At 40.6% G+C, this 27,996-nt stretch overlaps 1 protein-coding gene across 3 annotated transcripts in view; it reads right to left on the minus strand.

The window, feature by feature from the left end:
- The window catches only part of SDK1 (sidekick cell adhesion molecule 1), a 389,575-nt gene that overhangs the window by 174,139 nt on the left and 187,440 nt on the right, over positions 1 to 27,996 (minus strand). The window lies entirely within an intron of this gene.

Here is a 27,996-nt window from a genome sequence, read left to right on the forward strand (position 1 = left end):
CCCACAAAAGCCTGGCCTGCATCCACACCAGGCTATTGACTCACAGAAATTAAAGGATGAGAAATAGTTAACAACAGGAGTTCTGTCAGAGGTACAACATATATTCCTTTGGTTCAATTTTCTAAAGCCCGAGGTCTGAAAGAGATGGAAGCCTCTCTGAAAGGGTCTGGACAGCATTCTAAATTTCATGTACCATAAGTTTCTCTCAGTCACACAAGATTAATTCACCATTTACTCTGGAGGCTAGCAAGAACTCAGGGAGCAGGTAGTGTGTGCTGCCCTGAAGGAGTGAGACAGCAAAGCCCTGCTCCCTCTGGGGCTTGTAACTGGGGCTGAAACCATTTTTTAATGTAGTCAAGAAGAGTTTTAACAACTTTCAATGCACACCTAACATTGTTACATCCTGAAATATGGATTCTCTAACCAGTGGCCTGTGTTGCAGCATAATTTTTGCTACAACAGCTGTCTGGAATGATCCTAAAAATCAAGCTAACACCAGACAGGTTGAAAAATACCTGTCAAATCCAGTTCGGGCAGCATCACCATGATGCCTGCTTGAAGTGTCCAGGCTGTGGATCAGCAAAACCACGCAGCTTAATAAAGCTTAATAAAACAGAAACAGCTTGTTCTGGGCAAACTCTGATGGAAGTGCAGGATGTTTGCTGCTGAATTACCAGGGTGAGCATGTCTCAGGGGACCCCAGAATCAATAAAAGGGACGTGATGTGGCCCTTCAGCAGGTAGAGTTGAGACAGACAGGTCCACAAAATGAACTGACAACAGCCAGCAAGAACTGCTTAGTTAGGAGAAGTAAAGTTGTGGAGAAAAAAAAGGGTAGTAGTTGGAAGGAGTTTTAAGTTAAGCTTAAACTTAATGGTATTTGAAAACCAATTAAAAATAAGCAACTCTCATGTCTAATCTAGCCCTGCTCTGTCAGTTTGAAGCCATTCCCTGTGTCCTGGCACTCCAGACCCTTGTCCCAAGCCCCTCTCCAGCTCTCCTGGAGCCCCCTTAGGCACTGGGAGGGCTCTGAGGCCTCTCTGGAGCCTTCTCCTCCCCAGGCTGAGCACCCCCAGCTCTCTCATGCTGCCTCCAGAGCAGAGGGGCTCCAGCCCTTGGAGCATCTCCTTCTCCTCCCATTCAATGCTCCAGCTGTTTGCAGCTGGGTGGAGCACCACAAACACAGTGCAATGAGGGGGTCACGTCCACCTCTCCCATCCCCAGGCCTGCCCAAGCCACACTCTGGAAAAACTGAGGAATGCTCCTGGCTGCCTGTGCTCTGTCTGCAGGGACATCACACTAAAGGGAAGCTTCTTATTGCTGCTGTGCCCCTGATAAATAAGTTCTATTTCTTAGGAATTTCCAGATAAAATATCTTCTCCGTGCCAGTGGACAACAGAAGTGTGAAAGTGTTTCATGGGAGGAAGACAATGTACACGAAATTCACTACACCATGAAAGTTTGATGTCTTCCTTAATACCATACTGAGGTTGAACTGGGTTTTGTGGTGATTTAAAGAATATAAACCCATTTCAAAAAAAGGATAACATCATCTTGAGTGACTTAAATTTACAAAAGTGAAGAAATTAGCCAATCCCATTGTACGGATCATTTCTCAACGTTCCATTTAGCTTTTAATTACCCAACAGACTGTAATGGTTGCTCTGGAGCTATTACACTCCATTGTGTCAATTTGGCTGCTACAAATGCACAGCACAAAGTCCTCAAGCTAAAAATCATTATGAAATTATTGTTGAAAAAGATTGTTGGGCATGTGCAATAGCTCACTTTTGAACTCCGATGTTTCACAATTTCTCTTTTTTATAAATAGCTGGAGCAATTAGATGCTGTTATGGAGCTATTCAAAACCTTTCAGTTTTGAGATCCAAAGCATTTCTTGAGTTACAGAACTGTAAAATTTCAGTTAAATTGGCAAAGTTCTGTTTGCAGTCTGTCACAGCCTCATATTTTCTCTTTACTTCTGTATACAATCTATTCAAGTCATATTTTTTACACAATTTTCCATCAGAGAAAACATCAGAAAATATTTTAGAAAGTAAATGAAATAAATCTTCTAAAAAAATTGTGTCTGCAGAAGCTACACAATAATAAGAAACAGATGCATGTATAGAAGAACAGAACTCGAAGCACTACTTAGCACACCCAGCCTTGCCTGGACACAAGATTAAAAAGGGAAAGAAAAGATTTAGGAATTTGGGCATGCAAAGAAAATTGAGGCTTCATGTAAATCAGAAGCCCAAAATAACAAGGAATTTGAATTGGTGGGATTTGCAGAGAATGAGCAATTAAATGGTTCGTGGATTTGAGAGAAAGCTGCACCAAGGTGAGAATATCTCAGCTGTGCTCCCCAGATCAGGGCAATTCCAGCTGAAAGCACAGGACAGACTCAGCCTGGGATGGAGCCTTGTCAAGGACAGACCAGGGCTTCAGAGAGGAACAGCTCCTCACACAAACCCAACAGTCACTGCCTCACAGATCTCACAGTGCAACTTATAAACCAGAAGTTCCCCCTCCCAAGGATGATGCAGCCAAACCAGAAAGCAGAAGGAAATTATTCAGCTCTGTTTGACAGCATATTAACTTGCTGGATCATGCTCAAACTTTCTTGTAGGCATCCCAGCACAGAGACACTTCCAGAAGGCGTTTTGTAGCACTAATGAGGCAAATTCATAGGATTCATTTTTTTTTTCCTGGAATATAAATCAGGAGCAGCGTAGGAATTAGCACAGGTGAGACTCTAAAAACAGAACAAGCAGGTAAGGGGCTGGGAAATGGCTGAGGAGAGCCAGGAGCTGATCTCTCCATGATGGGAAAGGTCATAAATCTCCTCAAAAGTGAGGAAGAGGGACACAAAATGGGAGGGTAAAGGTCAAAGCAATACCTGAGAAGGCATTTTAGTAATGGAGATATGAGTTGTTAGAAGCTTTGACAAGAGTTTTGGATTTATTGGGAAGGCTATATCATCACAAGACTATTAAAGGTAAGATGAATTTGTAAATAATAGGCACAACAGAAATATGAGGGATCTCAGAAGATGACAGAAAGTAACTTCTGGCCAATGCCATCCTGTGGGATAAGCAGCATGTTTACATTCTCTGGGGAGCCAGCAAAGAATGAGAGGAAGAGGTGTGGTGGGATCTGCAGGGACTGCTATGGGAAGATAAATCTGATTTTTCAAAAGTGGATGACAAGCAGTAGATATATATCACAGAGATTTAGAGATTTAGAGGAAAGGAAAAAAAGATACCCCAAGAAATAGGGATAAGGTGGGTGTTCTTTGAAAGGGTGATTACACTGATAGGAAATCAAGCAAGGATGGTGGCAAGGAAGCAGAAGGGGTCAAGATTTAAAGGAGGATATGTGCTAAAGAATCCAAGGAGATTACCACTACTTTTGTAATTTGAACTGGTATGAAGGACCAATAGCAAAAAGCCAAAGATCAGATAAAAAAAGCCTCTGTGTTATCAGCTTTTATATAAAATTAACCTTTGATAAGTAGTGTACCTAAAATAGCAAGAAGCTCTCACAATTCCTCTGTATTTTTTCCTGCAGTTGAATATTAAGAAAACCAAATGCAGCATAAAATGTTTGGAGAAGAATCATAGAGAAGCCCAGGATGGTTTGGGTTGGAAGGGACATTAAAGCTCATCATGTCATGGGCAGGACACCTCCCACCAAGCCCTGTCCAGCCTGGCCTTGGACACTTCCAAAAAGGCACAGAAAACAAGACCTTGGAGAGGGCTGAAACAGAACCTCAAGTGTGAAATGGACACAAAACCAAGGAGCAAACAGAGCACTGGAGGTGAACCATGGCTAGGGTGACAGGAATTCTTACTGGAACACCATCATTTTACAACAGAGAAATTAATGCCATCAAAAATTAGGATATCAAGAGTTTCCCTTCCTAGAGCCTGGTATTTTAACAATGCTGACTGGCTTGAAAAGATGCAAGTTCACCAGCAGACAGACACCTCTGTGGGCAGAGAACAATCCGGGTGTCTGCAAGTCTGCCTGAGAAACAAGTGTTTGTGAGAGGTAGCTTTGAAATGCTTTTGTTGGGGGGTGAAGCACCAATACAGTGGGATAGTCTATTCTTGTTTTGTCTCTTAAAATGGGAGGAAAAACTAATCCTGCAATTCTGCACATTGCTTGCTGTACACAAAGTGCTGCACTCTCCCCAGAAAGCTGCTGATGCAGCACAGCTCAGAGCCAGGCATGGCAGAGCTCCTCCAGCACAGAAACAAACACTCCTGCCCCTGCTACCTTCAGGGAAAATTAACAACATTCCTGGGCAGCTCTTCAGCTGTCCAAAATATTCATTTTTAAAGTCTCCTCTCTTCCTTTGCTTTCAAAGAAATTTTACCTCCTGGCTCATGTCCCTACAACACAGCTTGGGATGTGCCTCTGAGAGGCATTTATAACTAGGAAAACAGGCTCAGCTTCTATGTTCTAAACAAGTAAATAAGAAGGAATAAGAAAAAATAAAATTACATCTCAGAACATAAGAAGAAGCAGCATTTTGGTTATCAAGCATGAAAAGGTGCTCAGCTCAATACAATGGACAAACACCCAGTGAGGCAGCCCAGCCCTCATTGTGCTGCTTAGAGATGTAAGAAATATCACCTGCAAGGCTTTTTTAAGCCTCTACACTCCTTAGGTAAAAGTTAATTTTAAAAGGTTGGTGTCAATGCCAGAAAAAGCCAGGCCTTGCTCAAATAATGGCTCTTTAATGCTTAACTACCATTATTTAAGATACAAATTGTACAGCCTGGTTTTGCCATGAAATCTCACTTTTTTATTTCATGGAAATCAAACAAAAGTCTCCCCCCGCTGTTGCAGGGCCCAATGCCTGTCACCTGATCCTCTCACAATTGCCAAAATACTGACTGAACGAGGTTTTCTCCCTGAGGGGCTCAGAAGAGTCTCACACATTTCTGTCCTCAGCACCAAGCAGAAGCCACAACTTGGAATTGATGTGCCCTGGGAGGAAAGAGAATCTGCCTCTCACTCTCCTGCCCATCTCACATCACCATTCCAGGCTGCTGGTGCTGGGGTTGCCTGGCAGTCATAAACACTCCACATTGCTTCCCAAATTAACACTTCTACAAATATTCTAAACATGATCTTACTTTATTTTCATTTAAAGGAAAAAAAAATTAGCTTTTTTACAGAATACCTCAGTATATATATTTTTTGTATCAGTCAAAAATATAAAAAAGAAGCCTAGTTCAACTCCTTAAAATGTTGTGAAGTTATTTCACAAGATCTGGATGATAGCATAGAACATTTTTCAGGAACTCTTGATTTAAATAAAACCTTTTCATACTAAAGGCAAATGATAAGTAAGTTTTACCAGTGTCCATCCAAGTGACCCCTAGAAAATCCAACAGAACTACAGCATGGGTGCACTGAGAGATTCAGATTTCTTTGAGAATGAGGACTGAATCCACACTCTGGATGATATTGGGGACTCAGGAAGAATAATCCAAGATTGAATAGAAAATGGCACAGCATGATATAATTTTAATTGCCTTTCCCACAACATTTCTTGCTCTAACATTAATGCTAATCAGTTAAAAGCCAGTTAAAAATCCACACAAAAGTTCAGTAAGATGCACAATCCTTCCTCATTTCAGCCCTTAAACTACTGTTCAATTCTTTTGTAAAAATGTCATTACCACAGTACCTGTGCTGAAGAGAAAGTGAAAAAAATTCTATTTATAATCATACATAGCATGATTAGGGCAATTCTGGATTGCAAGTGATACACAAACCTCACAATAAATAATGCACACAATTTTGAGATTAGCACTGCTGACAGCATTTAACTTCAGCACTGCTGCAAGACTTTGATCTAACATCAATATAACTGACTGCAACCCTTTTGCTTAATTGCCATCTATAGAAAAATCTAATTAGACCAAGAAATATTAAAATAGTTTTAATGGTTAACATAAAGCTTCATAAAAACAATCACTGCTGGTTCAAGGACACAATCAATACCCCTAGTTTGAAAAATATTGTGGTTGCAATTATAACTAGACTGGCATTCAATCCATCCTCTCCCCTTTTTCATAAAAATCAGTATCTTGAAGAATGTTCCTATGGCATTACATGCACTGTAATTTTTCACTCTTTCTCTAAATCTCAGAAAATGTGCTGTAGATGGCCCCAGGAGCAAACACAGCAAAGATGAAGTAAAACTCGAAAAGGAGCTGTCTGGTTTAATCTATGAATGTTCACAGCAAGGGCTTCGTGTAAGAAATTTGTAATCAGGATTTCCACAAATGATGGTGGCAAGGTTTCATTGGAACTGGTGTTCTTGTCATCTGCAGAGCCTGTCACAGCAGCCTGTGAGCATTTGCTGTTGCTGGGATTTGAGAATCCCCGAGCATCCTGGCTTCTCCCCAGTGCCCAAGCACACAGAGCAGATCTTCCTGCTCAGAACCACCCCGGCCTAATGGCCATGCATTTGTTATGCTCTGCAGGGAGAAGGGCAAGGGCTGCTCAAACAAGCTGCTGGAGCTTCAAAATGCTAACCAAAGCCCCACCAAATGAAAACTGTCCAGATTACAAGTTAGTGTGTCAATTAGGAGCAAACTCCTCACACAGTGATGGGTAGGTGAGGGAGCAGGGGAACACCTGGGAAGGAGCAGGGGCTGTCAGAGCTTCTAACAGGGATGACTTCACTGCAAGTAAACAAATAACACTGACACATTGGGTCTTGTTTCTTAAGCACATTTGTGGAATAAAAATACCTCACAGAAGCAGGAAAACAAAAGCTATCCTCCAGCTACCCTGTTTCTCAAGCCTTTAAATTAATTTATATCCAATTACTCCAAGGCAATTAGCTTTACAAGGAATGGGGTGAAATTCTCATAGAAATTTCAGTCAGGCCAGGATGCTTCAGCAGATCTGCCTGGTGCTGACTAATGACAAAACAGAAATGGGGAGCTACAGTTATCCAGGGTCCCCTGAGAGAATCACATCCTGGTGCTGATTCTGGTCCACAGCACCAGAGAAGAGATGCACAAGCTTCACCTCTCCTTGCACCTGCCAGACCCCAAACAACTCAGCTAAAAACCATTCTCTGCTAAATGACAAAGTAAGTCAAACAAGGACAATAAAGTTAAACTGGTACAAAGAGGAGGAGAACCAGCTCCTTGGTGTCCTCCTTGCATCAGCCAAACGCTGCAGGCAGTTTCCAGCCTAGTTCTCAGTGATGTTTTCTCACCTTTTATTCTTTCCATTCTCGAGTTTTCCTGGCGTACAGGCTGTGTATGAAGATGTTCAGAAGCATCACCTCCCAAAGCACACTCACCACAGGGGGTGATCACACATTTTCATCCAGAGCAACACCTCCCTACCCAAGGCAGCTCCTCCTCGCTGTCCTGCTTGTGAGAGACTTCAAAGCCTGAACTGATGATAATTAGCACCCTGAGATTATCATCATCCTAATTGGGAGGGATCCTCAGTGGGGAGCCAAGATGACCAAGGCACCACAACCCTCCTGGGACACGCTGTGCCAGGCCCAGCTGGTACCAGCACCAAGGAAGAGGAGCCAGCAGCACAACTTTCCCATTTCCCCAGCAAAGAGCTACAGCAGAGAATCATCACTTTGTGGGGGTCAGTGGGGTCCAGGGAAAAAGCAGAAGAGAAAAGGAATTAGGCTGGAATATGAGATTTGACTGAGATTTAAGCTGAAAGCTCCACAAGTGAATCTCTGCTTGCAGTCAGGCCACATCAGCTGGGTCAACATAGAAAATACAGCCTCCTCTTCCCCAAAAAGATTAGTATTAACACCACTGCCATATAATATATTGTAACTTCATTATCCCGGCATATTAAAATAGGCCATTTAGCTGCAAAATCTGAGGCCTGGACAGTAATCATTACCTTCTCAACATTTCACAAAAAACAATTAAAATGGCTTGTAAATCAATATGTGCACACTTCAACACCATACACAAAATGTTCTTCCCCAATAATTTCTTCCTATTTTGCAATTTCAGCTTTGGGTGATGTGTGTAGGGAGAAAGGAGAGGGTGGAAAGCAGAGATGGGTTTTATATCAACAACTCCCATTAGCATTGATGGGAATTGCACCCATAAAGACTCAGGTCACTGATGCTTTTCTTTACTCATTAGGTAATTTCCAGCATTGTATTCTTCTAGTTTCTGCTCTCTGCCCTATAATTTCCAATGCAGTGTTTAGATCCTTCCAAAAAGCTTCATTGTGTGCTGGCTGCCCCTTGCAAGTAAATAGCACTGTGATGAACTTAGGAATATCTATTTCTCCCATAATTGGTTGGTACCAGTCAGTGCAGTCCAGCAACGGAAAAAACAAGGAAAATACACTGCAAAACATTGGCTGATTCAAATACTCCCTGAAAATACAGATATTCCATTATGACTTCTCATTACCAGCAAAATACTCAGGAAAAGTATGAATCTGTGTCATCAAAAACTAAGGAACAAAGGCCTGTATGGACTTTACTGCATTCTGGGAGGGGAAATAAAGCAAGACCTGTCTCTTCTTTTCTCTCTATAACATCAGGGAAAGTTGTTCAGAGACCTCACAGACAGCACCAGATATGGTGTTCACATTTCAATTGAATGCCCATAATAAAATATTTTGCTTGCAATGAAATCTGAACACCATTCATTTTTCTCTTGATTTATGTATTTATTTTTAAAGAATCTGACCCTCTGTTTCTATAAGAAAGCCTAGTGCATCGTGTCACATACCAGGGCTTACTGGATCGAAGTGAAAGGGACTGTTCTTCATAAAATTCTGAATGTTGTTCATTAAGAGAACACAAAAAACTCAAGATAATACATGATATGTGCAAATTGCTCTGATATTCCAGGATCAGCACACCTGGGCTTGAAGTCTGCCACCCAAATTAATCACTGCTGATAATCATCCTTCAACAGAGCAATGAAGATCAATTTTGATCTGTTAAGTGCTTCTGCCTTACTTTATTGCACCACTGTCTCCTAAAAAAGACAGATACTAAGGTATTTTAATAGAAATTATTTGACATAGCTGTTATAAATTCCATAAAATAATTATCCTTGTGTTGCATGTAGGAGTCAATTTTGTTAAGTGAGAAGATCATGGGACTGAGAATTACAAAATGTGATTTCTAACCTTGTTTCTGCCCCTGATTCTAACTAAGTGATTTTAGGCTAATCACTTTTATCTTTCTGTGCATCAGTTTTCTCATTTTGATATTGGAATTAATAACCTGCATCTTGGTAAAGACTTTTGAGGAATACTGATGAAAAGCATTAGATATGAATCAGGCCTTATTATTAATAATAGGAAATTGCTTTGGGATCCTTGGATGATAAGTGCTATTTAAATTCAAAGAAAATATTGGGACTTTAATTGCTTCATCTTTCAGATCTACCCCAGTTTTACTTACTCACACACTGACAGGTAAATTGAACTCAAATTATATCACAAAGATATAAATGTATGGGCCCCTTGCATTATTGCTGTTGCAGCTTCCAAGGCTTTCCAACACCTGCTTTGTGCTGCTCAGGATCCCACATGGCAAACATCCAAATCTCCTGCTGCTGCTGGGATATTGGGTATTAATGGAAATGCTGAAATCCCAAATTCTTTCAATATTCCAACTTCAAACTTCTCCCAGTTATGAGACGGTTTATCAAAGTCATTACAATTGTGATGAAACCGCTGTTGTTTTGAAATGATATAGGGAACAAAATGTCATTATCACATAGTTTCACTGAGGGAAGATCAGAGCCACAGTCTATTAAAGTATTGCCATTGATTTATTCACTAATGTGCCCTATATTTTCATCTGCAAAAGCCTTTGTAAAGCCCAGTGTCTATTAGTGCAATTATCCCACATAACTGCTCTGCAGGGCACGGCTCATTATGGGCCTTTTTTTTTTAATCTTTCAGTGCTGAATGCTGCCAGCAGCATCCGGGTACAGGGGAGGCTTCAGCAGGTGCTGACAGTGGGAAAACAACTCCAGCACCAACAGGAGCCTCACCCACTGTCTCCATAACCAACTGCAGGGAAAACAACTGTAAATGGATATTATCATCTCAGCAGCGCCCATGACAGACAGACAGGCAACAGGCACGAGATGAAATGTAAAGAATTCTGTTTAGGCACAGGGAGTTTGAATTGATTCCTTGACTGCTGGGGTAGACACACACTGGAGAAGGCTGTGGGCTCTCCACCCTCAGAGATGCTCAAACCCCACCAGAACAGAGCCCTCAGAGCCTGCTGGAAGTGACCTGCTTTAGCAAGGAGGGAACTCCACAGTCTCATGGGGCCCAGCCTCATCCACCCTGTGATTCCAGGACTAATAATTCCTCTCAGATCACCAGGCTGTTCATGTGTGACCTGTATTATTCACTACTGGAAATTAAAGAGAGCAGCTGCAAACACTTAAAACCTGGACTGGATAGAAGAATACATTCCCTAATAAGCACCGCAGAGAAAACTTTGTTTTTCCTGTTTACTCATCTTCCACCTGATGCAAGTAAAGCATAAACATGGCTCTTTTTAACCAGCCTAATTCTGGCAAGACACTAATGACTGACTTAATTACTAATCAGTTTGCATCAGAAATTAGCAGGCCAAAAGCAGAGTGCTGCATTAGTCACACAGTTTAATACCCAGTATTTTTGGTATTTCAGAAATATCTCTTTTCCTTAGAATTATCCAGCCAGAGCCCATTACTTTACCACAGTGTTGCCTTGCAGGAACGTTATTTCTTCATTATAAACCGAATTCCAGCCTAGGAATGGGAGGAGGGAGCCTCCCTGGTTGCCTGAGTCTCTATTGATGACTGCAGAAAGCCCAGGCAGCTTCTTCACATCTCTGAGAAGCAAAGAGAACTCCATGGAAAACAGGAACATGCTTGGTTTTGTTTAATAACAAACCAAATCAATTTGATGAGCAGTGATGGCCTCGGCCCCCCGCACATCTGAGGAATTAACAAGGACCTGTATTTATGGCCCACAGCAACACTCCTCCAGCAGGGAGGGCTCCAAAGCAGGAGCTGAATTTTCACTCATATCTGCTTCTCAATGGGGAAGAAAGTGAAAATCACTAAGCAGAGGAATTTAGGTAAAAAGCTCCCTTTTCCCCCCCATGAAACACTAATTATGCTCCTTTTTGTCGTTCTCAGAATTGTGACACCAGGCTAAGCAGCCGTCATTTCTGCTCAGTGCAACTTCCACATTGCAATGGAAATAACCTTGGAGTTCGGGACTTGTGTATTTTGTACCTTTTTTATAGTTTAAAGTGCTTCTACAACAAAATCTGCAAATCAAAGCCAACAGACTCTTTGGGGCTTGAACTCCATGCCCTGTACAAGATCTTAAGTACTGCTAATATCCATTTCATTTTCCAACACAAATTTAAAGGAACATGCATTTGTGGAGAAAAGAATAATGATTGCCAGTACTGAGTCTCCATATGGAAGGACAGGGACAATGAGAAGTGCATTATTTAAAAATACAAGAGGGCTGTGTTCCAGCCATAGTCAGGCACTATAAATATTTCAGCTACTTTTATAATTGGGTTCATTTAAAATACTATCTACTCCCAAAAACATTGCATTCAAAATGCATTGTGCAGAATAACTATCATTTGTTTTGGTCACATCAAAATATCACTCAAAAAACCATTAGGGATTCTTTTTTTTTTTTTTTTTTCTGGCAGTGATGCTGTAAAACAACATCTCCCCGAGACCAAAAAAAATGATGTTGTAGAACATATAATTCATCTTGCCTCTGGATAAAATGACTGCTGTGAAACAATCCAAAAACTTTCAGCAGGGAGATAAAACAATGTATATTTTTGCCAAAAAACCCAAGTTGCCTGACAGCACCTCATCGTAGCTCAATGGTTAAATTTCAGAGAGTCTCCTGGATAATGTTTTTTGTTCATCTCCCTAAGACAGGGGTAATTATGCAGTATTTTTAATACCAATGGCAAAAATATTGCATAATATTTGCAATATCATGGCAATAGCAATGAAAGTTACAACTCCTGTACAACAGCACTAAACTTTACAGAACTGTGCAATAAAGCCTTTTCCATTGAATTCTTTGAATTTCTAATTGAAAATGTGAAGATGGATTTTATTTTGTTCTTCTTTAGTGTGCATTTGCATTTAAGTTGCATTTAATATTTTTCTGTACGAAATCAGCAAACAGGGAGACTGGCATTCTGAATCTGTATGAAATGGAGTATCCAATGGTGTTTTCTTTTTGTTTGTTATTTTTGAACTCCCCATGACTTTACATAAATAGGAGACTTTGTGGTTTGGATACTATGGATTGCAACACAGCAAAAAACAGAGTCAAAAATGAGCAATTCTTCACAGAGGCTTCCAGAAGAACGGGTTTATTCTATGCAAAGCAGAAGTGTTAATATCCCCTGCACATTCCATCCCCCTCAGATTTTATCAACCATGAATGTGAGAAGCAAGAACACAGAATAATCTCCCAGGATTAACCCAAACCTTGGCTAAGGGGACAAACCTGAAAATTCCCTCACACATTTTTCTCCCACCACGAACGTGGCTGATCCATTTCCTCACAGGATGAGCCCACCATTAACATCAGCTTTTGTATGTGTGCCAGCTCTGCTTTTTTAGCACTTTTAGCTTTTGGTCTCAGTGACAGGCATATCTTTCACCATCTCTAATCTGGGAAGCTTTGCAGAATTAAGTTAAATGTGACGAGGAGCAGCATTATTTACAGCAGCAATGTTGTGAGGTGTTCTAAATATCAGCCTTCAGGAAACAGCTAAAAAACTTCTTCACCTCTGGTCAGAAACAGAAAATTTTCAAAGTTTGAGGGGGCTTCTCTAGAACTAAAACTGTGGCAGGTTGAAGTCACAGCAGAGAACATCATCCAGGCTGCAGTTTGTGCCTCTGTCTGGCAAGGCCAGACCCAATGAGGACAGGCATATGTTCTCTCCATGAATTGTTCCAATCCTCCTGCCCTCCCTCTCACCTGCTGATCCCAGAGCTGCCTCTGGTGCTGTGGCCAAGCCCTGGCTGGATGGGAACACCCCTATCCCCCAGCACCTCCCCAAACAGCCTTTGTCAGTCCTGCTGCCCCAGCCAGCTGGTAGGCAATGATAAAAATCAGCTGATTATTGCTCCAGCCAAGAAATATTCTTCCACCAGGAATAAGAAATCACCTCCATATTGCCAGTCCCAAAGTAGGCAAGGAAAATTACGTTCATTAAAAAAATCTTTCCATAATGACATCCTTCCTATCAAAAAGCTCAGGGATGACCGACCTTGGCATCCAGGATTAAGGCAGCATTATTTTTCTTGATTACCAGCAGCAGAATAGTGGGGAAATTATAAGGCCATTGAGAGGATTAATACAGCCCTGATTTCCCTCTCCTGGCTCTTTATCTCAAGCGATTAAAGTTCTCCAGGAAAAAAAACCCTAAAATAAAACAGCCATGGAGCATACGCCTGCTGCCATGGAGAGAGACAGCATCAGCTCCCCGTGACTGCCAGGAGGGCAGAGGTTAATTATGCATTCTCTATATGGCTTTAATCACTTTAATCAGATCACTGCTCTGCTCCATCTCAGGCTGTAACTTCCTAAAAGCAAGAGGAGCCCTTTGGGCCCGGCAGTGTTTGTTTTAGGCCAGGGGAAAGGAGGAAGAGGATGGGACATGCTGCATTAAGCACAAACAAAGCTGGGACAAGCCAGACACACAGACTGAGCCTGGCCATTGGTGTGAGCAGGGCCAGAGTGGCACTGAGAGGTCACACTGGGGACACGAGGTCCCTTCCTGCTTGAGAGACACCCAGAGAGCTGCCCCAGACTCTGGAACAAAGCATGGCCCCAACACACACCCTGCAGCTCCTCCCCACCTTTGTCTCTGCTTCCAGAGCCTGATACCCCAGCAAAGGCCAAGAAAAACAAGGGAATAATTGCACAGCAACAGGAAAAGCCACATGAAGGGAGATGGAACTGACTGGCTGGGGATCACAGGAGTCAGAGCTCCGTGCTCAACTGGGAACAAAGGATGGCTCCTTCAGCTGGGGTTATTATCAGCTCTGTTCAGGGTTTTGTGCTTGCATCTTACACAGACAAATCTCTCATTTATGGGCATTTGATTTGAAAAGAAAGAGCAGAATAGGCTTTTTTTTTTTTTTTTACATTTAATTAAGGAATATTGGCCCTCAGGAGGAAGGGAGGAAGTTCCACTCCATGGAATGGAGTGGGAGAGAGAAATCTGTCTTTGTTCCCTTTGGAGCATACAGAGACATTGTTATATTCTATTTAAAATATTTTCAAACTGGGTGGCATGAGGAGACTGTTCAGGCTTCTCCCCAGCAGCCAATATTTATTGCAACATAAAAAATGTCAAACATGGATGGGTTCTAACTTTGAACAAAGCAATCCCTGAGCCAAACTGATCCTCATTACAAGGCTCCCTCACATCGCCAGACATGACTTTAATGCAAGGCCACACTTTCCCTGCCAGATACAATTTCCAGGTTACTTCACTTTTATATTGGGAGGCAGAAACCCAAGAATATCATTCAGTCCCAAATAAGCTCCTTTTTACAAAAACATCCAAAATATTTGACAATTCTTGTGGGCTCCTCTGCAGTGTTTTATTGAGCAAAGAGAATCTTTAAGATAAATCTATTTCCTTTCATAGCAGCCCATAAATACTTCTCTATATAATGCTTTGGATATACCTGGCTATACACAAGGGACTCTAAAATCTTGGAAGATAATTTATTAATTTTATTTTTAAATCCAGCCATCTGGAGCTATAAACACATTTAGTGAATTATATAATAAGACCAATATCTAACAAAATCCTCCCATGCCTGTCCAGAGAACTCCATCATCCAAAAACCCAACTCATTCTTAATCCTAAAGCTATCATATTCTGTTGGTCCCAATTTTTGCAAAAACCCGGATTGAATTGCTTTTATTTCTGCTTTTAATTTGTAACCAACCTATATATTTTACCTTGCATCTGCTATAGTCCAATAAAGAACAAAATGAATAAAAATCATGTTTTGGAGGTGAGGAAACAAGAAGGAGGAAGCAAACCTGCCAGAGACATTTTCTTATGCCTCACCTTAAGCCTTCTCAGAAACACCTCTGGCCTCAACATCTTCCCAACATGCACAGGTGGAGAATGAGGTTTTTTTAACTACTATGGAGTACCCAGGTACCCAAGGTGGTATAAAACAGATAATATCTGCTTGCTGTCTGACCAAGTATGAAAATGAATGCCAAGAAGAGAAGACAGCATTTTAGCAACAGATTTCTACAGAAGGAGTTCTCACAGTTATAAGGAAGGAAGTTTGATCCATTTTAGAATAGAGTTTGTCACCTGTGCATTTTTGAAGCCAAAAATCTGAACCAACTGGCAATCAAAGATTTAAAATGTAGTTTTTTAACATTTGTTGATTAAAGAAAGGATTTGGCTTTCCAAGGAAAGTTGTATGATGAGAGCATTGGTCTCCAGGTGATCCCCAGAATCTGGGGGAGCTGACAGAAAGGTATCAGGATAATTCCAGGGTTCTCTCAAAGCCTGAGTTAATAAAGACAGGGTCACTTCCAAATGTCACCATCTCTTTATTCAACAAGCACCACTGGAGTTCTAAGATAAAAACACCCAGCTCAAAGGTTCTGCAAGTTGATATTATCACTACCAGGAAAATCACTTTGGAGCTTAGCAAGTAATGAAACACCTTTCAAAAGCAACTTAAGAAGAGGGGAGGCAATAGCAGGGAAAACAACCTTGTTCCTGGGCAAGAGGCTGTTTTCAATAAATAAAACAAACGGCAGAACAAACCCTATTGCACAGAGAATGACCTTTCAGCAAGTCTAACCTCAGTTCAGTGTAAAGGAAATTAAAGTCTCTGGTACTGATGCAGGCATAGTCAAGAGCATCTTGTGCTGGCAGCAAGAATTCCTGTTGCTGCTTTACTTCTGACCTTTTGCATCCAGTAGGAGAAGAAAGTAGAGAGAAGGGAGCCCATCTGGATTTCCTGTAGACAAGATGTCTGTTCACATACATCATGACCCAGCTGGTAAATAAAGAAACCTTGGCAAGCGGTGGTAAGCAAAAATGTGTCCTGTTGATAGGATTTCTCCAGGAGAGGTAGCAGCTCTGAATAAAGTCCCCATTCTCAATAATCTGCTCATTGTCTCTGGGGGAAATCAGATTTTAACATTTATTTGCCCTTTGGTTACCAGAGGAGCAGGCTGACTGCAGACTGTCCTTTTCCCCAAGCCATCACTAAAGTGGCCTTTCAAAGCTGGCTTCTCTAAGAAACTTTCATCTCTTTGAATGACATTTCTCTGAAATGCTGCCTGTCCATTAACACAGGACTGGAAGCTGGCCCTGGCAGAAGATCCCTCCTTCCCACCAGTTCATTGTCTGCTGCAATTTACTCCCTTCCTTCAGCTGTGTGCTCTGGACATTTCTTCATCTCCCTGCACACCTCAGCCTGTGTGAAACACCACTACAGCCACCCTCAGACAGATCCCTTCCATCTGAATCCTTTGAGAAATGATAGTAATGAAGAGGATCTTTTGGAATGTTTTCAAGAGAGTTGTGATCAGTAAGAGCTCCAGGTTAATGACCCAAAGGAACCCCCAATGGATGCATCCCTAGGAACTCATTTTTTAGGAATAAGATTCCTCAGCTCCTGTACTTCCCATATTAAGAACCTGCATGGAAAAATGCTAGAATAACATGAACTCCCTTCTTCACAGAAGAATTCTTCTCAAATATTTATCCCAAAGGTGCAACACCTAACAGAGACTTTGGATAACACTGAAGAAGAACATTACCGCAGCCACAGCACAGCCAACTCTCTTCTCATGGTAAATCCACAACACCTTCATAATTGTCCCAGATACTTTTGGCAAAACCCATGGCAACATCCAGGCTGCTGAGGGGTCTGAGAACAAAGCACATCTGCACTGTGCACCCAAACCAGGTGACAGTCTGGTTTCAACCCTTCAAATACACCAAGAAATTCTTCTGTAGGAGGGTGGGCAGGCCCTGGCACAGGGTGCCCAGAGAAGCTGTGGCTGCCCCTGGATCCCTGGAAGTGTCCAAGACCAGATTGGCTGGGGCATGGAGCAACCTGGGATAATGGAAGGTGGGATGAGGAAGATAATCTTTAAGGCCCTTTGTAACCCAAACCATTCTGTGATTCTTTGATGAGGCAGCTTTATCTCTTGCTGCTTAAATAAAGTTCATTTTTCTTAACATGACAGTTTTAATCTCATTCAACTGAAAATTCTGCTCAACAGTATTTGATAAACCCAGTACTACCCAGAGACACATATACTACATAGAAATGATGCCATTTATAGGAGTAAGTTATATGGCACATTTTTCAAAGTCAGTGATTGGTGACAGGCTTGCTTACTGCTCATTAATAAAAAATAAAGGCATTGCTCCTGCTGGATACTACTAAGGTTTCTTGTTTACTTTTCCTTCCAATTACTGTAATTGACCTATAACTCACTGGAGTTCTGGGCATTTATTCTAAACTTTGCACAGAATGCAGCAACAATCCTGCAGCATGGCAGCTAAATAAGTCAGGATTAACATTCTGCTAAATATTCCAAGAGAAATTACACCAGTGTTGTAAGCTGGGGGTTTATGAGAGGTTTTATGCAATTTGTGGATTCTGATCACATCTGGGACAATATTAAAGGGCAAGTAAAGGTCTATCACAAATCTGTGTTTATCTCTCTGCTAAGCCAAAAATAAAAATCCGACCAAATCTCAAAGTCTGGTTTGGGAAAAAATTATGTAATAATTTGCTGTATTTCCACAAGTTTGTTTCATTTGATGTCAAGCAAAACACCAATAACATAAAGTAACTCTGCTGGGTACAACCACAGGGTAACGAGACCCTTTGATCACTCAGGGATGCTCTTCCACATCCCTGCTTTTTTCAAAGTTTGTTCTCATATGGGAACTTTAACATCAATTCCTGCCTTCTAGAAAGATTTCTTTTTTTTGATCACCAGATATAAGGACCCCCTGAGATGTGCTCAGACAAGTGATTGTAGATGAGACTGTTTTGAAAATCCAAACTAATTTTAAGCAGAGGGAGCAAAAATCCTCTCAGCACAAGGACTTGCAGGGTGCACCACGCAGCTGGTGGGCAACAGCCTCCAAAGCTCCACAGCCAGAACTTGTCTGACAGCTGTGGATTACAAACCTCTTCCAAAACTGGCCTAGCAAATATCTACACTGCACCCTGCAACCCCTTGGCAATTCTGTAAGCTGCCTCAAATTGTTTTTCAAAGCAGATTTTTCCCTTTGCATAGCGATGGAATAAACACAAACTCTTCTAATTCAGTAATCAGGACAGATAATTACATCCTCTTAATTGTTTTCTTTTTCCAGCTTAGGTTCATGTTGATGGGAGATGGTAAAATTAGTCCACGAGCCATCTGAAGTTTGCCACTTGCTGATTAAAGCCTTAATTGATTCAGAATGTTTTACAAATCAATCTCTGAATTACTTCGGGATCATGGTGGCATATTGTAAAAAGGAATTCGAACGCACACACACTCCACTTGTGAATGAGAATCACATTCCCATAAATCCTTAACTGCATAAACAACTTGGTTATGTTGCTTCAAAATTCACTGTTTGACAAATTCAGGGGAAAACGGCAAAATGAGAATTGCTTAAAATACAACCTGCTGTGACTTACAGAGGATTCTTATTTCTTCCTAAGCTTACTTAGCAATTTTTGAATGGATTGCAATGATACCATCTTGAGGGGGGGGAAAAAAAAAGAGTAAAGACTAGAAGTGTCCCATCTTCTGCAAACTCATAAAACTGTGATCTACAACACAGAGCATTCCAGGCCAGATGTGTTTTTCTGATTCACAGTGCACTCATTCCCTCAATCAGGACCCACACTTTTCATTGAGATTTCAGATTCCCTATCATGCAGTTCCGGTGAGTTTTGCATGTTTCCAGAGACTGCAACCCAGGATTTCCTTTGGAAACAGAGATTTTAAAGTTGTCTTGGTGATCAAGGATGAAAAGCAGAGATATCTGACATTGTTCTTAAGGGCCCATCAAAAGGAACAACTCTGGCTGTGAGGAGAAGCCCCTCCCTTCCCAGTGCTGAATTTGCAGAGGTCAGAGTGAGCATTAGACAACTTTGATGTCTCTCTTCCCCCAGAATTGATCATTCAGTTCAGCTCACCTTTGTCTCAGTCTAAGCACAGGCTCACTGCACTTGAGCACACGGAGACCACTTAAAACACACCACAGTGCCTTTGAAAAACAGAAAAAGAGGAGCTTCTGTCCTGTATTTCAAGAGCTGACAGAATTCACAAAACATCCTGTTTTTATAACACAACCTGGCTATAAAACTGTGTTCCCCCCATTTCTGTAATAGCTGAAACGAGGTGGATTACAGAGGTATTCCAGCATTTTTCCAGGGATCATTTCCTCTGGAGCAGAAGGGTGGGCAGCACAGACAAGGTTAGTGTTTGCTGTTTGCACTCATGGACAGAACTTCCTACAGATCACACACCTTGATGCCCCACCATAAAGGTTAAATTTACTTTGGAAAATTCATATGCAAAGATGCAACTGACAAACTTCCATGCCACAAATATTACTCAGCTAATTCATATTCACTTCTGATAAATATTTAAAGAACACAACTCAGTTAAGGATAAGGATTTATGACAAACACACCACCTCCAGCATTAACACACAAATGAGGTTTGTGCTCCCCATTCTGCTGCTGTGCCATGAAGCTTCTGTAAATGTGGCATTAAGGTACTAAAAAGTCATCAAAGTTGTTTGTGACACTGCGAAGTGGAAGTGAAATCAAGTACCTGAGTCACACAAACCAAGGATGGACTCGTTAAAACCCAGTCTTTTAAAAATTGCAATAAAGTCTTGTCAGCTGACTTCATAAACCTCCACTTGAAACACACAGAAAATAGCTTTATTGCTTTAAAAGTAGAAAAAATATAGTTCTGAAAAGAAACTGCCTTAAAGAACCAGTGTGTGCAAAGGCTGCAGGAAAACAGCTTGGTCATTATTCACAGTAAACTCATAACTTGTAGGCTTTAAGTCTCACAACTCGGAAATATTTTGACAAAATTAAAAACACCTCCTCTTGCACGTGCAGTGAAAGAATGAACCAAGAAAAACACCATCTACCTGCATCTGCTAGCCATAAACTGGAGATAAACAGTGTTACTTCATCCTCTCACAGCTGCTACAGCCTCATGCTGCCACACTAATTAGAGGTCTGTCACTTCTTCCATTACAAACACCCTCTGAAAGCATTTGTAACAACCTTGTAAAAAAAGATTTATCTGTGAATTTTAAGAATTCCACTGTTCTCTCCACCTTTAAATCATAAAAACAAAAGCCTTCCTCAAGTAGCCCAGCTGACTGCAGTGACACTGTTACAAGCTATAACAAAAACACACAACCACCCTGGACTTGTTTGCTCAAAATGAATTCTGCATGATGCTGGGACACTCAGCAGTCACTGCCACGTCCTAAAAGATCTGTCAGATCCCATATTTTACCCCATGAGCCTCTGAGGTGCAAATCCCCCTGTTCTGCAGTGGACACCCAGAGCTGTCAGGCACAATTTAATCAGAGCCTTCCTCTCCTCACCTCCCCTAGGTCAGGGCTGTGTTTGCTGATGATGCCATGGCCCACAGCACTACTTTTAAAGGCACCTCAGGCCCTCCAAGCTAGAACACACCACATCAATCACATGAAAGAAATGATCAACAGCATTCACTTGCCCCCAAAAGCAAGTGGCAACTGTTAATCCAAACTCTGTTAGGATGCTTTCAATATTAAGCAGCCTGGACCCATTTGCTGTGCTTACATTTTGTACACGACACTTCTTGAGTTAAAATTTAAAGAAAAGCTAAATTTAAATGTCATCTTGAGGGTGAAAAAACATAATACTGCCTTACTGTAATTCATTCCTTCTTTCAGTAGAAAAAAAATCCTTCTCCTTTTGTCTTCCCCAGAACATCTTGGGCATTGGCTATTTGCATTACTTGTCTTTCCACAGTTAAAGGGAAGTGCTGAACATCTGGTTAAACCTCCTCTCCCTTAAAAAACACACCTGTTGCACTGGCAAGCTATCCACCAAGCAAACAAGCTGAACAATTTTTAGAAAAGCTTTAAAAATACTTGCATGGTATAATTATTTCTTTTTTAAATACTGGCAAGGTACAGATATTTGCCACAGAGGTCACAGAGCAGTTCCTAAGCTAACAACTGTGTTAGTGTAGTGGAATGAGCAGAATTCTCTATCAAATTTACCAAGGGAATACCCACAAGTGAAAGAATATTCACTTTATATGAAGAATCAATATGCAACAAAACCACTGACATTACAATGACCACAAAATTAAGGTAAGCAGAAATATTGTCTGAAGGGGAAAGTTTTCCTCAAATGATTAAACAAATGACCCCTGTTGCACCAAAGATAATAAATAATAATTGCAAAGCACATTTATATAAATCTTCAGAATCAATCCCATGGTGTTTTACAGTTTAAGAGCAGATTAGATAGGTCAGCATGATTTTGGAGATCAATACAATAATAATATGTTGAAGTATAAGCAACCATACCAAATTCTATTTGAAAGTGTGAAATTGGTCCAAAAGTGATGAGTCCATAATCACAATATTCACAAGAAAAACAGCCCTCAGGCCCCAATTCACAAGCTATTTAGATCTATGTGAAATCACTCTGCACTTATATTAAAATTAAGTCAGCAGGGCTCAAAATGAAGATATTTATTTTTCAGTTTTCTCTAGCTCTGTTTGCATCTGAAGTTTCCAGTTTAAATCATGGAACAAAATGAACCTTATTTTTTTCAGCTAAAAACCAACTCCCATATAACCTTTGCTTTGTGAGATGAAATCACCAAATGAAATTAAGTCACTTTACAGTATTCCTTGGCCTTGCTCCAGGACAACGTGGCAAAGAAACATTTGTCATAATCCCTTCCAATTGGGAAAGAACAGGAAAAGATCCTGTTAATGACACAGCACTACCTGGCACAGGGGACTCTGCAGAGCCATTTCTGCTCTGTGGCAGCAGCCACAGGCCTGGGTAAAGCTCTGGATAAAACAGCAGTGAGATGCACTGAGTTCTCTGCACAGGGGAATTCACAGCCTAGCAAGGGAGATATTTATTCCACCTCCTTTGACACGATGCACCCACCTGCATTATCTTGCTTGCTGGGGTTTTTTTGGTTGGTTGGATGGACTGGGGGCTTGGGTGAGCATGGCATGCCTGCAAGAGCCTCTTTTCATGCCATTATCCTCAGCATATTCACTTCTTGCTTTCATGGGCCTTTTTAGCTAGCTTTTACTGACTTGATTTAATATTCATAATCACCTTGAAAAGGCCATCTGCAATTTAATCACTCACTACCAATTACTTTCTTTAATAGCTCTGACAGTATCACTCACAGATACCTTATAAATCCACAAGGATGGCTAAAGGCAGCACAGGCTTTGCAGTAACTTTCCCAGCATTTGCAGAAGGTACAACACTGCTGGCTTTTTAAGCCTCCACCAAGTCTTTACTAAGTCAGGTTTATGAGCAGATCAAAATGCAGCCACACGGAGTGAAAAAGCAAAATTTTCTTTTATCCCTCCTTAGTGAGGAAGAAACGAGCAGGCAATAAAAAAGAACCACCAGACACAACTACTCTGCTTTTCCTTCTTTATCCAACACATCTTCCACTGCAGTGTTTTCCCTACACACAAACAGCAGAAGCTACTTCATCCTCAGTTTGTAGAGATATTTAACAGCAAACACGGCTGGACAAAATTTAGTAACAATTTTGCACAAATAGGGCCTTGGAGACCAGGGCATTGTGTGCATTTTCCTGATTGCTGTGCTCCATCTTTATCACAGAAAGCTTGCAGTACTTTAAAGACATGCTATTTAACAATGATGTTCTCCAGTATTAGAGGAGCTGTAACTTTGTTCACACATTCCATTGCTAGAATGATTTATCCACCCTCAAAAATAATCCATAATCCCAAAGCCTGCCTTTTTAAGGGTTTAAAAGTGTAGACAAAAGTCTGCACATGAAAAGAAAACAGTGTTTTCATCACTTTATAGCAAAGTCTGTAGGGAAAAAAAAAAAAATCAAAATTTGGATTGCTCCAATGTCTAAACCACTCCCCAGCTGCACACAACAATGTGTGAAACCGAGCAGGACAAAACCATAGGATAACAAACATCCTGGCTGGGCAATTTACAGCTCCCAGGGCACAGCCAAGGCGACAGGAAATCAATGCAGCTTTTACATACATCAGGTGAAGCAACCCAGGTTATGGCCAGGTCTGAGTTTCTCTTCCTATTACAAATGGGGTAGGAAGGACCAATTATTCTAAATTACTTTAAAATTCATAGCCAGTCCTTACTAAAATCTAAAAAGAATATTTATAGCTGTATGTGTGACCTTGAATACTGCCTGTCCTGACTCTCCAGTGCTTGGGTTGCAGTTATAATCACTATTTTTCCATTTTTTTCCATAGCCAAGCTGTTGTCTGCACTCCCACAATTACTTGGACAAATCACGTCTCTCTGGCAGAAGGATGAGACAGACATCCAGGGCTTTTCCATTCTTATTCAATTTTCCTGTTTTATGATGTATATTGAGAAGAAATTAAAAACATCTTTAATATGAAGAGCTTCAAAAATGATAACCCCTCAAGCAACCATATGTCTGTGAAAGCTGGAGATGAAAATTAGCTTTTGTGAACACACTGGGAGGGCAGCTCTGCCACGCAGACCTTTGGCACGTGCAGAGATCTAACTTTAGGATATATTTAGGCTTTTCAGTCACTCAGTGCAGAACATGCTCCACTAAACATCTGTTTTATCCATATTTACAATTCCTTATCTATATTGTTTAGAAGAGATTTCAAGTTTGCCTAAGTCAACTCAGTTTAAAGAACGCTATCAAAAAGTTCTTAAAGTATTTCTTTTCCAAATTGAAGAGTCCTTCTGTGACTTAAAAAAACCCCTCAATGCACCCTACATGCTGCAAATTTATCTGGTTCATAAGAAATAAAATGCTTGTCCCTGTTTTGCTAAACAAGAGCTTGGTATCTCTGCACTCTCACTTACAGATCAGCCAGGACAACTTGTCTCACAGGAGAGCAGGAAAAAGCTCTCACAGCCATAGATCAGAGAATCATTGATTATCCTGAGTTGAAAGAGATCCACAAGGATCATCAAAGCCCAAATTTTGGATGTTTTTCTTTAAATGACGTTGTTTGTTTTTCCTTAAAATAGCATATTTCAGCTCAAGCTCGCTTCAGTAAGTTACAGGTTTTTAGTTTCTTAGTAAAAAGCACCTTCAAAAGGGTTGGCCAACTTAAAATAAATGAAAATTATACTTTAAATAGACCTCACTGTGTAAAGAATGGAATCAAAGCAAAATAGTTCAAGTCAGCTCCTTGGAAAACTCCAGGAGTTTGGCAGAGCAGAATGAGACTCACAAGAAACCAGGAGTTAATGTTCAAAAGGGGTACATTGATACACCAGGCTCCAGCAGCTGCTCCTCCTAAAGCTTCAGCATTATGATCCTTACAGGAACTGAAATGCAAAGCCCCCTACAAATGCCTGCAAATCACTGAGCTTCTGGCTGCTCTGGGAGTTTTTAGGCAGTGCAGTTGGATCTGGGGTGTACAGGATAAAAAGATAAACAGGTTCCAGAGAAAAGATTGTTTGCTAGCCTGACAGGCCCAGGAAGCTGCTAACACTGAATGTTGTTTGACTTAAATCTGCTCCATTTTATGATTTCTATTACTGTTATTACATTATTCATCTAGATGCTCATTTTTATGACATTATCAGTAGGTATTAAAAAGCTTTTGCAAGACCCCACAGTAGTGCTTAAACTTACAAGCATGGACAGGAGCTACTACTCTCATGCCAACAATTAGAACTAATCATGAGCACAAAGTACTTACATGAGAGTGAGAAAATTGGTTCACTTATCACTGCACTGAAATGAAAAAGAGAAACTAAATAGAAATTTGTTCATGATAGAACATGGTTAAATTGGAATTGGATTATATATATATCAATTTTACCATTTCTGCCCATGAAAGATGATTCAATCTCAAGTAACCAGCATCATCTTTTTATGTCTGATCAAAACAATGTTTATTTTAACAGCTCCCTTTCATGTTATTTCATTCTGAAGTATTAGTACAAGATTGATTGAAAAAAAAACACGGATCAAAAATGATACTTTCTTTGTAAATTCTACAGTATTATTTAAAACCACTGTAGGTGGACCAATGAGATTGAAAAGTCTGTCTGTTGAACCAGCAATACTTTTCTGTCTAGAAAAGTTTCCTGGCATTTCTCTTCTGCTGATCTTCCAACAAATCATCGCAGTTTGTTCAAGATGGCATTTTCCTGGATGGCATGTATAATTGATGGGTGTCACATTTTATAAAATGATTGCAAGGTAAATTCAATTTTCCCTTTTCCTTGTTTGTGTCCTCTAAGAATCCCTTATCTCCACATATCAATTACCAAGCAGTGACAGAGATAGGATACAAATCACTCCGATGAATGTAATAGCAAAAGTGATTAGAGATAGGGAGAGATTAATTGCATGTGTCAGATATAAATAAAGGGTTTAGGAGACAGCCCAGGATTTGGAGCCTGTGTTTGTGTGTGCATTCCAGATCTCTCTCAGACACAGTAACCCCTCTAACCTCATAAACAGACAAGTGTAACAAGAAGCCATGTTCAAATAATAAGTTTGATTATAGAAACCTCAGCATTTACTGTTTCTTTAGAGAAACATGCATAATGTATGTGCATCTGCTGAGGGAACACACTCAGCTCGGGTGCAGTTCTGTGGTTTCACCAGCCAGAGAGGAGTCCCCATAACAACAGGGTTGTTCTGTTGCACTTGGGAGAAAAGGAAATAACTATTCTTCCCATAAACCATGCATTTAAAGCTTCATTACATTTGTTGATGCAATATGATGAAAATTAAGTGCCAGATATTTGAATAGATTTCATGCTGATTTAGGCTGTTTCAGTTCTCTTTAATAGGAAGACTGAAATAATCCTACAGAAAGTTCAGTTTATCATCTTTCCATGACAAAAACCACCAGCAGAAGAGACCCTGCTTGCCTGGGGCAGAGGCTGCAGCAAATGCATCATGAGTGGCACTAAGTTTTATCAAAAATAGTCCAGAGGAAGATGAAACTGGAGACCAACCAATATTTCTGCTATTTATCAGGAAGAGAACTGATAGCAAATTTGGAAAAACTAAGAAAAAAAAAGCTTGAGCTGCCACAGAGGTTTCTTGGCTCACCTTTATTATTCCTGCAGTTTAGCAATCTATCATTTTAACCACAGCTTTTCTTCTCTATCTCTGCAGTTAAAAGTGAGCAAAGTTTTCCTTTAAGGAGAAGAAAAGTAGAGAATTATGGAAGAGATCTGGCTGAGGCTTTACAAAAACCTAACAATGAAATTTGGAGTCCAAGAAGGCTGATAAATCCTGAACATCATCTGTTACTTCTTTGTAATGCATATAAAATCAGTCTACACTGCAGTACAGTGTCAGTTTTTGCAGTAGATAATAGGGTAAAGCACTGAGAGTATCTGCCTCCACTGAAATTGCCAGCTCTGGATAAAGCTTAAACTAACATTTGTTCCAATATATCAAACCCAAATCTTTAACACTAACTCAATTTAGTCCTTTTTCTTACAGCTATTATTGTTATTAAAATGTATTTGACTTAAATACATACCCATGCATTTGAGATGTGTGTAAATTGCACTCTATTCTCAAAGTAAGGGAAAAGATCCCCATTTAAAATGTATGTCTTTGAATATAGAGCAACAGTAGAAGAAAAAGCACTTTGACAGTATTTGACCAGGGTATTAAAGATGGCTTTTACACAGAATGTGTCCTTAGGGTTGAATGTTAGACCCCAAATACCTCCACAGACCCCTTCAAATTAACATTTTGGATAACTGAGGCTGGTTTAGTGTCAATCAAATGTTCAGTGTCACTCAAAGCCAAAGGCTCACATTTACTCATGGAACCCCACCATGATATCCTTCCTGGAAATCCTGCTGGGCAAAGAGAGCAAAACCTTTGTGGAAATAGGGAAGAAATGGGATCCTTTCAAAGAGCCACTTAAAACCTGTTCTCAGAGGGCTGAGCTCTGCTCTGTTGGACTTGCTCAGTATTTGGGAAATCAGGTACAGTCATGGCACAGAAATGCAATTGCATCTCATCTCATATTCCTTCTTTTTCCCCCACCAAAATAACACCAAAAGGTAAAAAAAAAAAAAAAGGCATCATAGAACCACTAAATTCACCTCCACAGCACTGACCCAGAGAGGCTAAAAGAAGTCAATTCTCTTGGCATGAACTAAAATCAGTCTGACAAGTCTATAGAGCTTGTGTGAATTTGACATCAGAATAGAAATATCTGTTCCCTGGGTGTGCCAGCCCATTCCTTTTTTCCTTTTCCCTGCCTACACCTGAAAGCTGGGACCGGCTATGAAAAATTCATGCCTTTTGTGCTTCAAACGTACCCATGAAGGATCCTCAGCATCTGCTGACTTGAACGAACCCTGATGGTTAATATGGAAAATCATGTTAGTGAAATGCTCTCTTCCAGGGAGGAAAATGTCTGCTCAGAACCTTCTGAAAACTTATCTTCTTACCACACCTGACAGAAGGATGTCAAGAAGAGCATCCTCTCAAAGACAGCGACAGGTAATGGGGCACTTCCCCCCCACCTCTTTCTTTCCTGACAACATAAAGAATATTTCATTCTTACAGACACTAAAAGTGACCTAAATGTCCTGTGCAATCAGAAGAGCCTTCCTTTATAGGAGAAAACCAAACAAACAAGAGCTTT

This window comes from Agelaius phoeniceus, chromosome 16 (assembly GCF_051311805.1).
Source record: "Agelaius phoeniceus isolate bAgePho1 chromosome 16, bAgePho1.hap1, whole genome shotgun sequence".
Classification (NCBI taxonomy): domain Eukaryota; kingdom Metazoa; phylum Chordata; class Aves; order Passeriformes; family Icteridae; genus Agelaius; species Agelaius phoeniceus.